Here is a 17,425-nt window from a genome sequence, read left to right on the forward strand (position 1 = left end):
TATGAGTCCATCTAACCACAGAGTGTCCTCTCATTAACCACGAAGTTAACTTGGAGAAAATGCTCAGGTATGTAGGGTAATGGGTTTGGATATGCTGCCATTCATTATACCATTATTGGGGTGTATAGGTAAAAATGTTGCCACTTGCTAAAAACATAAGCAGAGACAAAATAAGCAGCAAGGTACACTAAGTGGAAAAAAGACTAAAATATTCAGCACACATTACAAACTTTCTGGAAAGAATACTAACTGCAACCAGGGCTAATGAAGATGTAACACAGTGAAATCACTCTTTTGCAGTAGCAATACAAAATAACACCATTCTAGAAAGCAATGTGATAGCTAATCATAAAATACTGCTGTACCTGCTATGAGTCCCAGTGATGATGGCTCTATGTATTTACTTAAGAGAAAACAAAACAAAGCCCCATACAAAAACCCGTTTACAAATGTTTATAAATATTTAGTTACTATAAATGGTTAGATATTTGATATGTTACTAAAAACTGGAGTCCACTCAAATGCCTATCCATAGTAAGTAGGTAAGTATGTGACGGTCCATCCATATAATGGAATATTACTTAGCAATGAAAGGGTTAACTAGTGACGTGTGCAGCTATGTGATTCAGCAACAAGCACATCATTCTGTATAGCATGGTGAAGTATATGTAAGTTGTCAGCATGGGCCTAGACCCTCTGCAACAATCTGGCCTTGGTTTCCAGCTGTGCTTCATAAGGATGCTTTGGAATCATAAGGCCTTAGAAGTGACTCCTCATCTTAGAAGTGAGCCCCAGCAAAGTGAACCCTTGCCACCATACAGGCCAAGCCTCTCAGGAATGTCACACCACCTGTCGTGGAGGTACTTAACAAGGCCTGGAAGGAATGCAGTGTGGAGTAACCCGCCACCTTGGACTTTCTCAGCTTGTACAATGCAACAGCCCAAGAGGAGTCAGAGCTCAAAGGGCCCTGTAGCGTTCTTCTGCTGCTTCAGTTTGCAGTAATTAAAACTGGAGAATCCGAAGGGGACTGAGACGGGCCTGTGTCATGGATCAGCTCACCCACTAACTAGGGAGAAATCATATCTAGCAAACATGTCTGCTGTCTGCCCGTGAAGAGGGAGCCAGCCATTCCTGAGGGCCCAGGCTGCTGCACTGTGGACAAGGTTGCAAGGCAGCCACCCTGCATGCTTCTCATGTTCCTGCTTCACCTGGTGGCTGCTCACCACATGTGTGTCTCCAGCAGGGCAGCACCATCCTCGCCTGATTAAACTCCCTCTGCCTTATGGAGCTACACCCTGGTGCCTGCTCTGCTGGCCCATCTCATCTGTAGGCGCTGTGCTTTTCACTCTTGCTACTCTGCAGGGTGTTCTCTGCCATGGAGGGCATCTGGATGATGATGCCTGAATCGAACAGGAGCTGCTGGCTGGCTGGCTTTGGCTACTCGGCCTTGGGAAACGGCCTTCCTTTGCTGAGTCACCCACTGTGCTTTAAGATGACTTAAGAGCTTTTGACTTTACAATAGTGTGAGAATGTACCCCTTACAGCCATTCTGCTTTTCAAGTTCAGTACAGTATTCAGTGAGTCACAAGTGCTACAAAATAGGCTGTGTTGGATGATTTTGCCCACTGTAGGCTAGTCAAATTTTCAGAGGATTTGCTAGACTAGCTAGAATGTTCAGGAGCCTAGGTGAATTAAATGTATTTTCAGCTTGTGATGCATTCAGATTTTGATGGCTATAAAAGGGTGGAGCTGATTGCAAACTGAGAAGAATGTGTGAACTCATGGAGTAGACTAGAGTATCTGGTCCTTAACTTCGTGGCACTTGCAGTTTGGAGAGCTACTTTTGATCACCCAGTAACTGAAGTCCAACTCTGCCTTATTTATTTAATACAGTCTTTATAACCTATCCACTGCTGTTGCCTGTGTAAATAAAGTTGAAAGGGAACTTTATGCCGCAAGTATAAATAGGAAACCATTAATACTTCCCATGAGTAGAAAGGAACTGTATTCAAAAATACAATGAAAATAAAGTACATTTATTCTATTCTAGTAAGACAGTACTCTGCCAAGTTTTGGGGGCTGACGTTCCTTTTCAAAGAAAACTTATCATGTGTTGAAGCAATGTTACAGATACGCCTTTATTGTTCTAACAAGAACTGCAAAGAAAACAGTCCTGCAAAAGTGAGCATTACTGTATTTATTCATTCACTACACACTCTTTGTTTGAGCGGGTGAGTCATGGGACAGAACATGAAATGCTATGGCTTATTCTTTTGGATTGGTTACAATCTGGCGAGGAAGACAGACAAGGAACAAGTGAATAAATAAAAAAAATCCTGAGTTTGGATCGTGAGATTCAGATAAAACAAAGAAAATAGAGAGGGGTGTATTTTAGGAAGAGTTGAGCAGATTGGAGTGGGAGGGAGGAGTCAGTTGCTTTGGGGTCGTGCTAAGTTTGAGACTTGGATAGCTGCATGCTAATTTGGACTGGGCCTGTGTGAGAAGTTGGGGCTGAAATGATTAATGTAAGAGAATGATGGCTTTTGAAGTCAATTGCTTGCACACCTAGGGGCAGGTGTGGAGATGGATGACTCAGCCCCCATCATCCACACATTCCCAGGTCAACCAGTGAGAAGGGGATATAGGCCAGGTGCTAAAGGAAAGAGGAACCCCCATGCTCCTCAGCGACCCTTTGGAAATGAAGAACGATAGATCAACCAAAAACTGTTGCTGAAAAGGTAAGTCAAATGAGGATAAAGAGTCAATCACTGAGCCAGAGATGGTGGCTCACGCCTGTAGTCCAAGCTGGGAGGCTGGACAGTTTGAGGCAAGCTTGGGGTGCACAGGGAGTTCCCGGTGAGTGTGGGCTATGTGGGGTGACCCTTACAAAGGGCTGTGGGTTCAATGAGGTGATAAGAGGGGCTTAGAGAGTAGACAAGAAGCAGGAGCCAGACAGGAAGGACAGGCTCCTCTTTGGTCTCTCACAGGACCATGCTGTGCTCTCAGAACACATCTGCTTAGTTATACCTGAAATACCCCATAAATCTTAAAGTGAAAGTTTCAGCCAACATGGCCTGAACATCGAGAGTAGTAATCCCCCTTGGGAGGGTGCCCTCTAGGTTCATTTCCACCCAGGAAGGGTCATGTCCTCCCGAGTGCCCAGCATCCCTACACAACATAGACGTGTGTAACAGTTCAGGTTGCAGAGAGGCTGCTTGCTGCACACAGTCAGAGCCCTTGTTCTAGAACACAGCGAGGCGCCAGGGCAAGTCATGCTCGGGCACAGATATTTATTGATCTTAATTCACATGATCCAAGAAAAGCTTGGCCACAGAGCCTCCCGTTCAGCAGTCATGGGGATATGGGGGTTGGGCACCAACAAGAGAGAAGGAAATGGAATTTGAAGAAATCTGCCCTTAAGAAAATAACTCCTTGTGAGCCTGGTGTCTGTGAGCCCGTGCTTGCAGTAGGGAAACACTCTGTTGCTCTTTGGAGGCAGCTGTGAATAGGGGCTCTGTTAGCAGCTGGCAGCCTCCTCAAGGCCGGCCAGGGAGTGAGAGGGAGCACCCTCCCACCCCCTCAGCAGCCTGTGAGGAAGTAAGCCTTCCTCCTGCAGCCTCTGCCTATAGCAGGGGAGTGGGAGAGAGGAGGGCCCTTATGTTTGTTTGTTTTTGTTTGTGACTAATCATATCACCAGAAAGCCCTGTTTGAACTCCAACTCTCCATCGTCCTACCTCAGCCCCCTGAGTGCTGGAATCACAGGTGTGAGCTACCAATTCCAACAGGACATCTTTTTTTGTTTTTTGTTTTATTTTTCTGAGTCCACCAAGACCAAGTCTTTGTTTTCTTCCTAGCCTGTTCCAGCGGGCAGTCAGACAGCAGAAGGGGTTCACGGTGTGCCCAACACTGCTTTTGTTTACTTGGTCACAAAGAAATCACCACCAGGAAAAAGTGAAGACAGTCTGACTTAGTATTTTCAGGAAGAAAAAAAGGGTAGTTTCAGAGTTGGCTAAGGGTTTGCAGTACCCCTCCGTTTTTCTCTGGTGTTCTGCTCTGCAGATGGGAAATCACGGGAAATGACTTGGCCAAGATCGTTCCGTGACTGACAGACACACCTCTGAGTCCACCTCTGATGTTTGCAGGCCCAGGGAGATTTCTGTCCTTGGCTGTGGACGTCTGATGACATAGAGTGTAAAATCTCTGCCGCCTGAGTGCGGTATCCTAGTTTCCCAGGGATGGCGTATCAGCTCCTTTTCTCTTCTCTGCTGCCGATTTATTCTGCCTCATGATTTGCGGGGCACACAGCCCTTTATGTCCAAGAAGGAAGGTGTAACTGTGGGTGGGTGTCTCCACGGTGGCAGGGATGTGTGCGGTCAGCTCACATCTCAGCCCATCAGAAAACAGAGAGCTAGCCCCGAGAATCCGTGCCTGCAGCTGTGTGCCCACCAAACTAGACCCCACGTCTGCAGCTCCCAACAGCCTCCTAAACCAGCATCATCTGCCGTGGCCCAGGTGGTGACGGGACCCGGAGGGGGCATTTCACACTCGAACACAGCAGATGTTCTATACTGCGAGGATCGCACGGTGAGGTGGTTTCCTTAGAGCTGACGATGAGGACATCTGTGCCCTTCTCAAACCCACGCTGTCTCCATAACCCCCATTCCTTCCCGCTGGCGATCCCGAGCTCCTGAGGCTGACTGCCTTGTGTCAGTGCTGGCTGCCTTGTGGTACCCGACACTTTTTCTTTGGGGGGGGGTGAGTCAGGGTTTCTCTGTGGCTTTGGAGGCTGTCCTGGAAGTAACTCTTGAAGACCAGGCTGGTCCCAAAATCACAGAGATCCGCCTGCCTCTGCCTCCTGAGTGCTGGGATTAAAGGTGTGCCGACCGGCTTCGTACCTGACACTTTCACAGTGATTTTCTCCTGTAATTCTTGCCCATAAGTCCCTTTTATCTAGTTGTAGCAGCCAAGGTCCAGAAAGAGTCAACAACTTGCCTTACATTGCAGGGTGGGGACATAAACCTAGGGCCTGGGGGCCTCAGGCTCACCTGTTAATGTCCCTTCCTTGAGCTTCATACGCCTACTACACAAGTTCCAAAGAAGACAGTACCTTGCCCACCTTTAGATGGGCTAAGACCCCATAACCAGTTTGCAGAGTATAGTCCCCTGAAGTGTGTGTGGTCTGTGACCGAACAATGCTGGCCCTGTCACCACTCACACGTCACCCTTTCCTAAACACCTTCATGTTTCCTTGCTTCCCCCCATCACTGAAGACGCTGCTTTGTTCAAATACCCATATTCAGGGAGAGGTTTGACCAAGCTCACTTAGTCTCTAGGTGGTAGACTGGGGGGGTGCAAATCTGGATTCCTCTGGATCCTGAGATTCCCAGCCTTGCTGTGTACCTGCTTTCGGCCCTGCTAGCCCCATGATAGGGGTGAGGCAGGATGGTTCCCGGCACACTACATCCTGATTTGCCTATACACACTCTTCTCTCCACACAGACACCACATGTCTGTCCCACAGCTGGAGGGAAGATCTGAGCGAGCCCTGAGCAGCACATTTTATACTTTGGCTGAAGTCTTCCAACATGAAAGAAGTGTTGCATGGCTTGCTGTGTTCTACTGACAGTCTGTGTCCCCTCCCTCTTTCTGTTCCAAGTATGTGGCTCTCTGGAAAGACTGTTTCCTTCCATTCTTCTTGGTTACTCATACTAAGTTCAAATGGCCTGGGTTCTGATTCTCAAGGATGTTCCCTGCTGTAGCCCTGGGAGAGGGACATACTACTGTCAACTGTGTTGACAGTTGGGGAGCTAATTGTACCTGTTAGCACCAGGGAGTGTTATCCCTTTCTCCTGTTGCCCTGAACCTCCCACAACACCTCCCAACCAGAAAACAAAATTAATGCTTCTATGCTCAAAGTTCATTTCAACTACCTCCAAAGACTATGACAGATGAGCCTCTCTGGGGGTACTGCCTTCTGCTCCAACACTATTAAGCTCTGAGGAGAGCCGAAATTCAGGAGGGTGAAATGTCTGGAGACACTGAGTTCACCCCACCCCCATGAAAACTTCCTTTTTGAGGTCTAGAGTCTGGGCAAAGATGAGCGAGCCCCTTCTCAAAAGATGGCCTGTACTCAACCAGGTTTCAGCGCTGTGGGCCTAATGTGAACCTTCGAAGATGCCAGTACACTTACTCTTGGCACAGCCTAGCTTCCTCCTGCAATATAAATGAAAGCATGGAAGGCTTGTAAAGTTGCCTCCAAATGGATCATGTGTATCTACAAACTATTAAAACCCAGGGTCTGGATGAGCTGCTTGGAGATGGATCAGAAACACATGGAGCATATTTTCTCTAAACTGCGTGGGCCTCTGAAAATTAAGGGGAAAGAGCTTGGTTGTTCCATTTGGGCGTTGGGGACCTCTGAGCAATTGAAGCATCAGCATATGTTCCCTAGGCAGAAGAGACTTTGGCCCCTTCCCTCAGACTCACGTTTCCCTCCCTGGGAGACCTGTTAGGGAAAGAAAGGAAATGAGGGGTTGATGGGGAAGGGAACGGGTGTGGAGAAGGTCTTCAGAAGGTAGACTACGAGCTCGGGGATTGCGGTCGGTCATGTGGATAAGTGGGAAGTCTGGGAGAAAGCTTGAACTGTCTTAAAACCAGTATCTGCACCAAGATCTTTTGGCTTACCCCTCAGTGATTCAGGCTGAGTTCCTTCTGGGCTGGCCATGGGTCTTGCAAATGACTACGCACATCATGTAGAAACTATTCGTTTCCTGGAGTGGCCAGAGCACGTATGGTGATTGGAGCCTCACGGACGTTTCCGTGAGGCCCGGTAATGTGTAGGCTGTGTTGCCATGAGCTGTTGCTTGGCTGGTGTCTGAGTCATGATGTGCTATTTTCCACCTGTTTACTTAATGTGAAGCCTTGTTGGCTAAGTGAGCACTGATCTGAAGACCACAAATGGTACTTTGAGATCAAGTCAGCTTTTGACACTTGGCCAAGACAAGATCCCATATGTTTAAGGTTACTGACCATCTGGTCTCAAATAGGCCAGGAGGATCGTAAGATGCATGGAAAGCACATTGGAGATAATCTCTGACAACTTTCCAGACCTATCCAAAAGCTGATGGCTCCTCACTGAGGCCATAATTGTGTGACTCACCCTGATGTACAATCATCTGTCTGCATGTCCATCGCTGACCGGACACTGAGTTCCATCTGGATAACCTGGTTCTTTTTGTTACTGGATAGGAAGCAGTTCAAGTCGCGATAGGACACCAGACCAGGCTGGCCTTGCGTGGTTGAGGTGGTCTTCCAACATTGGGATACTCGCTGTGTCCTTTTCTTGACTCTTGTGGCTCCAAAATGTCTGATCAGCTTTACTGGTCTCCTGGGTCAGAGGTCTGGGTTTACTCATTTCCCGTGAGCTCACAAATTTAAAATCAGAGTTCTCACTTCATTCCAGCCAAATCGCTGCAGCAGGAAGGCTACTCTGCGCTTGAACTGTGTCATGGAATGCATCTCATGTTGCCTATTTCCAGGGACTTATCAAGAGAGGGGTCTAAGAGAAGACACACACGTCTCGGATGTTAGGAGGAGGATTATAGGCTTTGGATGGGAATCTTAAGAATGAGTGGTGGCCCCTAATCCCTACTCTCTAGCTCTCCCCTTACAGATCGCTGCCAGGTAGAGCTCCAGAAAGAGGAAGCAAATCACCCCACCAAGGACATCTTTGCTTATAAGAAAGGGATGCAAACACAGAGTATAATGCATAGTGGTATTAGTGGAGGTACAGGGAAGGGCCAATCTTAAACTTACTCATTGCTGGACTTTGTATTTCAGAACGAATGTCTAGCCCTTTGCTAACAAGTCAAAGGGCTCTTAAAATAGCACACATGAAGAATTTGGAGTAGATGGTCGTAGAGTGAGGGAATTGACTCAGGTCAGCAAAGGCTTAGGGAAAGAGGATGGTGGTGGTGACCAGGGTTGGGTTGTCAAACAGTTTGGAGGAGAGTACTTCATCATGGGTGTCTTGGCATAGGGAGTATGAGACCCCACGAAGAGACGGGACAACTCAGCTTAGAAACTAATGTCAACTCTGAGTAGGGGAAGTGCTCAAGGAGTCAGAGCCAGAAGAAAAGAAGAAGAGACTAAAGCTGCTCCTGGAAGTTATGAGGGACAGCTTCAGTTTCTAACCTGAAGGTTGTAACAAAAGTTATTCAAGCTGCCACAGGCTCTGCATTTACAGTCTAGGATTTGCTCAGCGTACAGAATGCGCTTGAGGGCTGCAAGGCTGGAACCAACAGGCATATTCATTAGGGATTTATTTTCAACCTGGTTATACAGTCAACAGGGAGACAGGCGCTTTGCAGGAGGAGCAACTGTGGTGTGGTAGCCCCCAGTAGTATCTGCACTCACTCCCCTAAGGCCCCTCCTAGCCTCATCTCCCCACCGTGGAGAAGGCAGCCCAGCAGGGCCTTACCAGGCCATCGATCTTCATTAAGTCTATCATTGTCTTGAAGAGAGCAGGCAGGGCATGGAAAGGCCGTCTGATGGAAGGCTGTGACCCCAGACTGTTTGGAAAGCAAAGCTAATTGACCATAGGAAAATCAAACAGATACCATCACTGGTGTTGCTGCTCCCGGGTGCTTGGACACATCTCTTGGTCATGCTTCTACCTCATTGCCAACAATGGAGATGCCAGGAGGCATTTGCCGGCTCTCCCCGCCAATGGGACTACACAGAGACATGGCAGATGCCTCCTTGTCGGGCGCATGCTCTCTCACATGGCAGATGCCTCCTTGTCGGGCGCATGCTCTCTCACATGGCAGATGCCTCCTTGTCGGGCGCATGCTCTCTCACATGGCAGATGCCTCCTTGTCGGGCGCATGCTCTCTCACATGGCAGGGTGGGGTGCTGTAGAGGAAGAGAGGGCAGCTTGATGGGCACCACTGGAGCTCACAGTATACAAGACTGTCCGTTCTCATTTAGCACTTTGAGACTTCATTCTGTTCAGTTTTATTGAAGTATAATTGATAAATATATAAAACTATATATATGTAAGGCATATAATGCAACGGTATATAACTCAGTCTTTTGTAATACACATTGTGAGGTAATGCCCACAATGAATGATTAGCATCTCCAACACTTCACATACCACTCCCTCTCTCTCTCTCTCTCTCTCTCTCTCTCTCTCTCTCTCTCTCTCTCTCTCTCTCTCTCTCTCTCTCTCTCTCTCTCTCTCTCTTTCTGTTTCTTGCATCCTAGTGATGGAACTTGTACAATCCTAAGTCAACTGCCTGGGTTTGAATTTCCTTTATTAATTATGTCATCTTGACAAATCTCTGCCTCCATTCCCCTTGACTGCTTTTACATATGCTTGGGGGACTTTGATTCTATGGGTGACTCTTGTTCTTAAATACTGAAAATATTTCAGATCTACCCTTGGAAAATTTCGACTGTATTTTGTTATTACAGTAAAAATCCTACTTATAGAAGGAAGTCAGTGTCAGAGCCATGTTGCATTTGCTTAGATGTTTTGTAGTATTCAATTAAACTTGGTCTTAGGGGACCTCCATACAAGCCTTTATACAATAAACTGAAACCTAGCTTAGCTGCAAACCAACTGAGTACACACATGTGACCACAGTGGAACCGCAGCCAAGCTTCACTCAATAATGGGCTGGCAAATGTTTAATTGGTGTCCACATGAGGCAACCTCCGAGCCATAGCCATGTGGCTGAATCTACACCGCACAGCCTTACCTCTTTGCCAGTTGTATGTCCATAAACACTTTCCTACCTGAAGATAAGCCAGAGACCTTTTAGCTTGCTAAGTTTCTGAGAGTGCCTAATTCATGTCTCCTTCTTCCCAGGATTAAGCGCTTCGGTTTGTTCTGAGTTTTTCCTTATGCAGGATGACTCTATTCACCTGGAAATTGACCCTGAGCGATGAGCTTTTCATACAGCATTTAGCAGAGGCCCGTCAGGCTGGAATTGGTGATGCAGAGAGCATGGTCACCATTGGCGTGTGTGCGTATGTGTGCATGGCTGGGTATTTGCACACATGGGCCAGTGTTCAAGAACAGGAGTCACCAGTAGAAACAAAGGCCCAAGCGTATGTGAAACCAGAGGAAGGGGAATGGAGGCAGAGGTTTACCAAGGTGACATGTAATAAAAGAGATGCAAACCCTCACAATTGACTTAGGCTTGTGAAAGCTCTGTTGCTAGGATTTGAGATCTGCTAGGATGGAGAGATGAACACTTGCAGAATTGACCCCAGCTGTTACAGGCAGAGTGAGTCTAAGTTCAGGTCTGGCCCTCTGACTGCTGTACTCTAACATCTGGGCAACGCAGAGACTGTTCTGAGTAGCCCAAGGTTGCTGATGTAAGAGGCTGTGCCTGGGGGAGAGAGTGCACACGGAGTCCTGTGCCTCTAGTTCTGCTCACGTTGAACCATCTTATCTCTTTTGGACTGCCTTTCCTTTCCACCCATGCTGCGCAGCATGGTCTTTGAAGTATGTACCTTGGCAAGACCTCATACATGCTTCATCGTGTGCCTCGGGGTCACGTGATGATGGAAAGCCATTTCAAGAGATCTTGCCTGAATCCTTCATTCTGTAAGTACCCATCCTGCATCATCGTCAGTCAGCACACTTCTCTTGGCACTGGGGTTGGAGCAGTGAGCAAAACCAAAAGAAATGTGGCATGGAGGGCCGGGGTCAGAGCTGATACCCTAAGGGAAAATTCTCCTTAATACCATCTATGGAGTGTCACTGGTGGGCCAGACATGGTTCTAAGTACTCCTGTCATCTCCAGGGTTGCAAGGTCCCTACCTGCCTTTTTGTCACTCTGCAAAGAAGCACCAAACAGGCACTAGCAGGCTTAGCGGTAAACCTTGAGACACCCTGCTCTGGAAACTTCCCGAGGAGTGCCAGGGGGTGGACTGGCAGGCCAGGTGGGACTGTGGGTGGAAGAACCTCTCAAGAATGTGGGAGAGAAAACCAAGGGACCTGACTTGCTGTCATGCAGGAAACCAGAGGGGCTTTGCTTTTATTCTTGGAAGCACGCCTTGAACCTAGCTGTATCTAAATAGCCCTAAGAAAGGGGACATTTGAAAATATTTCAGGACATTTATGTTTTGCAGGGCTTCCAAAGAGAACTGTAGAAAGTCCCTGGCCATTGAAAAGGTAAGAAAAGAATCTGTGTGTGTCTGTGGGGGTGAATCTCCATGGGCAGCACCATGCACAACGCTACAAGTCTGACCTTCAGGATCTACTGAGGTCCCCAAAGCCTGGAGATGGGTGTTAGGGTTCCCATTTCACAGATGAAGAAGGTAAGGCTAGGATTTGCCCAAGCTCACAAATAGAACCTAGATTAGAAATGTCCATGGTCTTACACCATTACACTGCTACTCCAGCGCGTTGTGGGGAACGCAGACACAAGAAAAAAAAACTAGAGTATCAGAGTGACTGTCCTTTATCATAGACAGGCCTTATGGGTAAGGTTGCTGAAACAAGCGGTTACAGTCAGAACTCACCAGAGGACACTCGGGGAGTAAGGAGGACCCAGATCTCCATGACATTCATTGGCTCTAATGTGCATTCAATGCCACTGGTCGCTCTGAGGCACCTCTGTGAACCTGATGACGTCCTTAGAATTCATATGCCGAAGTCCTAAGCTGCTACCCATGTAGCTGAATTAGGGTTGAAGCCTTCAGGAGAATTGAGAGAGGATGAATGAGACGCCCTGACCACACAGAAAGATAGCAGGCCTCTCTCCCTCCCTCGAGCATGCCTCTGCCCTCTGAGAGAGCATACAGTGAAAATATGACCATCTGCAATCCCTGAAGATAGCCCTTGCAAGAATCAGAAACCCCTCTAGGATATTTGTCTTGCAACTCCCAACCTCCACAGCTGTGAGAACACAGATCACTTCTATTCAAGTTCCCAGTCTGTGGAAAGCAGAACAGACTAAGGCAAGCACATTGTGGCCATGTGGGGAGCCTTAGTCCAAGGAACTGGCTCCAAACCTAGGCCACCAAAGGACCTCAGAATTGTGTGGGGGTAGTCTTGCTTCCCCAAACTCTATTCACCTCTGTTGCCTCTACACACACAAGTCTGTGTGATGCAGTAAAGAGAAACGGGTCACAGAAAAACCGCTTGCATCTTCAGGTCCAAAAACTCTATTCAAATGCTGCCCTGATTCCTGACGGAGACACTGGTGGCCAAGATTTTTCAAGCCTGCATTTTCTATGTGCGGCCAGAGGGCTGGATAGTGCAAATTGAAATCCAACAGTTTGTCTCTAGGGAGAGCATCATAATGATGGTGGCTTGTTGGTGATTTCACGGGCCTGCCAGTGACCCTTAACTTATCAGTGTAACTTGTTTATGCAAAAGGCTGCATGAGGTCGACAAGTTTCGTCTTTGAATCACTACTCAGACTTAGAGAACTTACACCATTAGTCAGCAGGAATGATCTCTCAACAGAGCCTTCCATCTTCCCAGCAATGATGTTAAGTTCAAAATCATAGTCTGTCTATCCATTTTATCATCTAGTCAGTAGTTAGATATCGTCTGTCTGTCTATCTGTCTGTCTACCATCTAGTGATGATCCATCACCCATCTACATATCATCTGTATCTACTATTAATCTCTTTGTTCTTTGATTTTCTAAGGAACTGCCAATAAAGAAACGCAGAAGTGAATGTTTTTATATCATGAAAATAGAGATAGAAGGTATCAGCAGACAGAAGAGAATAAACGTGGTATTCCCCACACACACACATCCCTAGAGAAATCTGCCCCTAGATATATCTACAGATGTAGCTAGATACATAGCTAGGCAGATATAGAGTCTAATGCAAGAACGAAACTGGCAGGAGAGGAATTGTAGAGAAGGGGTGAGAGCATGGAGGGCAGACACTTCCATTCCTTTGCCTCAAATAGTGGGTGGGAAAATGGCATCTTGTAAATGAAGGTAAAGACACAGCTCTAAGAACATTTGAAAGACACAAAACTAAAAGACCAAAAGTCAAATTAAAATCATAAAGTCTGGTCTAAGAACACTGTGATGCACATGATTTAAACTTGATTTTTAATGAGGGATGGTGAGAGACACTGCTGAAAGTTGTCAGGTCAGGAGAGTGGGCTCCGAGCATGCTGTCTGTAGCCACAAAGGGCTTGCCATGGCCAGGAAAGTGGCAGCAGAAACTGGGGAGCTGTTGTGTTTGGAGAAGAGGCAGAAGGGAAAGGGGAGGTTTCCCATACTTTCAGCATCGCCTGCGTTTTACCATTATGGACATCACTGTTACAGGATTAAGTCATGAGAAAGAAAAGTATCCTGTCTTTGAAAACCCTCAGGCTCCTTCACGAGTCATCTCATACATAGCCTTCTGGGGTGGAAAATGTAGGCAAGTATTATCTTCTTCAGGTCAGATGGTGAGTGTATCATGAAAATATAGTCATGGCCCAAAGATCTGAGTGCTGGAGCTGTGTGTCACTTCTATGGCAACCCAACTAACCTCAAATTTATTTTGCAGTTTTTTACATAATCCTCATCCTACGGGGCTTAGGGGTCAAAACCATGATGATGAAGCCCACAAAGACAGCTGACCGGATAAGGGGGAGCTCTTGAATCCCAAACTGATGGCTGAAAGGCCAACAGGGGACTGACAAACTCCATGAATTTAGTGCCAGGGAGGAGGCCACAGAAATCACTGGGGCCTTGGAGAGTAGATCAGTGTTTACCATGGTTTATGAATGATCTTTTGGAGTTCATTCCAAATAGAGGGATGCTCTCTCAGCCTGGACACATGGGGAAGGTCCTAGGTCCTGCCCTGGATGAAATGACAGACTTTAGAGATCCCCCCAAGGAGGGCTTCACCCTCCCTGGGGAATGATGTGGGGATTGGGTGGGGGGCTGGTGGAGGGACAAGGGAGGAGGGGTGGGAGAGGGAGCTGGGACTGACATGTGAAGCATTCATGTTTCTAATTTAAATAAAAACATATATTGAGAAAAGAATTACCTATGCATGTGCAAGCAGCTTAAGTGCCTGTGGAGGCCAAAGGTGTCAGACTCCTAGAGCTGGGGTTATGAGCTGTTGTGACCTGCCTTACCTGTGTGCTTGGAACTGAGCTCAGGTCCTTTGTCAAAGCAGTGTGCATTCCTAACCACTCAGCAACTTCTCCAGCCTCCAAATATCAGCTCAAATAGACCGTTTCACTAACATTGGCCTGGGAGGCACCGTTTGCTCCAGGGCACATTTGGAGAGCTTCATGGAGATTGGTTTCTATTGTGGTCACTAACTGAGCTCATTTGCTTTGAACGGCGTTGAGACAGAGACTACTGGGCATTTTTAGTAAGCAATCTGTATGTGCAGATGTTGGGTGCCTGGACTAGTTTGTGTGGATCTGAAATGATTTTCCATGAAAGAAAGACTGTATCTCTCTGTCTCTGTCTCTGTCTCTGTCTCTCTCTCTCTCTCTCTCTCTCTCTCTCTCTCTCTGAGCATGAAGCCAGACCTGACTCAATTTTTTCTCAGGTGGTAGAGAACCCTTTCTCCACACAGGTTCTTGTCAAAGTTCTTAAATCTTGATTTTAGTTAGCAACGAAAGCTGTGGCCCATACAGGAGAGAGACAGAGAGAGAGAGACAGAGACAGAGAGAGAGAGAGACAGAGACAGAGAGAGAGAGAGTGAGAGAGAGACAGAGACAGAGACAGAGAGAGAGACAGAGAGAGAGACAGACCGACAGACAGAGAGAGAGAGACAGAGAGAGAGACAGAGACAGAGAGAGAGACAGAGACAGAGACAGACAGAGAGAGAGAGAGTGAGAGAGAGAGACAGAGACAGAGAGAGAGACAGAGAGACAGAGAGAGAGAGAGACAGACAGAGACAGAGAGAGAGAGAGTGTGTGTGTGAGAGAGAGACAGACAGAGAGAGAGACAGAGAGACAGAGAGAGAGACAGAGACAGAGAGAGAGAGAGAGAGAGGCAGGAGCCAAGGAAGGGCTGCTGAAATGATTGGCTTATACAGGAGTGGGAAGTTGGAGGAAGGGAAACTGGAGAAGTTTAGAGAGGGCAGGGTGAGAAGAGCTTTGAGAGGAGCCCGGCTGCCAGCAAGGACTCCACACCAGGTACTTGGGCCCTGAGAGCCTGGAGGCCAGCCCCAGCTTTGATATGCAAATTGTCACTATAGTCAGTCATTTGTCCTGGGTTTCTTTGGGCCCGGCAAAGGCAGGCTGTGAGAGGAAGCCTTATGAGAAGATGGGGGAGGGGAACAAGAGGGATGACAGGGAAAGAGGGACGAAAGACGGCCCCTGCACTGCTTCTCTCACGATCACAAGGGAAGTCAGAACGGAGTCTCTGGGGGAAGAAGAGGGAGGTGTGAAGGAGGACAGTGAGGGCAGGAATGAACGCAGGTGCAATGACGTCTACAGAGAGAGACGCAAGGAAACCTCCCGGTGAAACCCGTTGTTTAGTATGATAATGAAAACAGCGTAATAAACAAAAGACCACGGCAGGTGAGAACATTCACGATTCCATCGTCGTTGTTTTGAAATGTACGCTATGTTCATTCACTCCGTTCACCGTGTTTGCCTCGAAGAGGCAAGATTTGAGGTGGCGAATGTAATAACTAACTTGATTTAATTATTTCACACTCACTCATAGATCGTAACTCCATTTCATGTCTCATGAATGTATTTAACTATATTTTTCAACTTATAATTAAAGATTCAGATATTAGAAAAACATAACCAGGCTCAGTTCTCGCCCCGTTTTGGAACGGGAGACAGTTGGGAGTCTCTGGGGATTTGGTATTTTTCACCCTGAGACTTCCTTCAACTATGGAGCTATTGGGTCCCATTATCACATGGGTATCAGAAAACCCTTCTAAGCAGGACTCAAATTATGGTATGCAGTTTTTAGTTGTTCGTGGACTGGTTTAAATCTTTCTATCTTTGCTTCTCTCCCTTCATTTTTAAATCATTTTATTCTGTCCTATGTGCTCAGAAGCCACTGTGACCTTCTTGAGACAAAAAGATGAACACAAAAGTAAAACATGGCAGAAAACCCGGAAACAAACAAGCCCTACCACCCGAGTGTCGTTGCTCCCCGTGCACAGAGAAGTGAACACATGTCAGAAACGGTCAGCACCCTGACCCCGACTGTAAGATCCTGTGTAAAATTCCAAGACAGGATGCTGCTTCCCCAAGTCTGTAAGGGTACTAGTGACAAAGGAATGCCACACTCTTACAGTCACCAAGCCCATACCTGACCTAAATCGCGGCCAGGACAGAGAGCAAGGCCATTTGCTTTCCCTAGCTGGGGGTTCCACAGCCAGTGCTAACAGAATTCCCTCCTTGGCGGCGCCTCTCTGGGTAATGCAGTGCTCCTGAGCTCTCAGAACTTCCTTTTTTAGGCTCCTCTCTGTCCCACGCTGTTGTATCCAGAACTTCACCTTAGCAGGTTTGCTGAATCTCTGTGCAAGCCTCACTTGAAGCTCCCTGGTCTCTGGAGGGTGGGGAGAGGAAGATGAATCTGCCTGTGTATTCAGAGAAGATTGGAAGACGACTAGAACCTTCCTCTCAGGATCACACAAACTGAGACCTCCTTGATCCACAGAGGGAGCACAGACAGAGCTCCCCGGATGCCTCACCCTTACTGTTGTGATAAAGCGTGAGGGGAACCTTGCATGGGGGGGCCTTGGCAGAGGACAAACATGCCAGGCAGACAAAGCTTAAGTGAGAAGTTTTACTAGAAAGGGGAGGGGAGGAAAGAGAAGAGAAACAGAGAGAGGACAGAAGAGAAGAGGGAGACAGGGAAAGTCCTGTCTGCCCCAGGGGAACAGTGGGGAAGTGGGGGGGGGGCAGAAAGGGAGGGGAGCAGAAAAAGAGCGTAAGTGGACTGGGGTCTGTCTGTACAGACTGCGCAACCTCGGAACCCTGGGCTGACCAGGGCACTGCCTGAGTGAATTCCGCCAGTTAATGCCCGGGGCGGGCCAGCACAATGCCCGAATCCTTATACTTACTCCCTGAAGAACTTTCCTCTGCCTCACAGCCTGCCCACACCAAGCTTGACCGCGCCTTCTCCATGACACGCTCTGAAGCTATTTCCACACAGGTCCTCACTGACCCTAGGCTTACTGCTCTCCTGGGCTTCGTGGTGGTAGGTGCCTAATAAACACCCGTTCGCCTGGGCAGACAGACTCACTCTCCCCTGTGTGCATCACCCCCCCCCCCAACTCCTCCTCCTCCTGGCCTCTCCTCTCAAACGTGAGACTAGATAACACTTGCAACATGATTTATCAACGCCCCCACCCCCGCTCCTCCAGGCCTGAGACTCTTGGGGACTTTGAAAGGAAGCAGGCACCATGTGCTTCCAATGAGCTCCACTCAGCTCATCACGGTGTTCCGCTGGAGCTGGGG

General features: G+C 47.8%; 1 long non-coding RNA gene across 1 annotated transcript; it reads right to left on the minus strand.

The window, feature by feature from the left end:
• Window positions 1–2,176: 2,176 nt before the first annotated feature.
• LOC121140938 lies at window positions 2,177–17,179 on the minus strand. The gene is made up of 3 exons (XR_005877894.1): window positions 17,029–17,179; window positions 11,539–11,712; window positions 2,177–8,913 (listed from the first exon to the last, which is right to left on the minus strand). It is a non-coding gene; the product is annotated as an uncharacterized LOC121140938 (long non-coding RNA).
• Window positions 17,180–17,425: the final 246 nt, after the last annotated feature.

This window comes from Mesocricetus auratus, unplaced genomic scaffold (assembly GCF_017639785.1).
Source record: "Mesocricetus auratus isolate SY011 unplaced genomic scaffold, BCM_Maur_2.0 Super-Scaffold_100006, whole genome shotgun sequence".
NCBI lineage: Eukaryota > Metazoa > Chordata > Mammalia > Rodentia > Cricetidae > Mesocricetus > Mesocricetus auratus.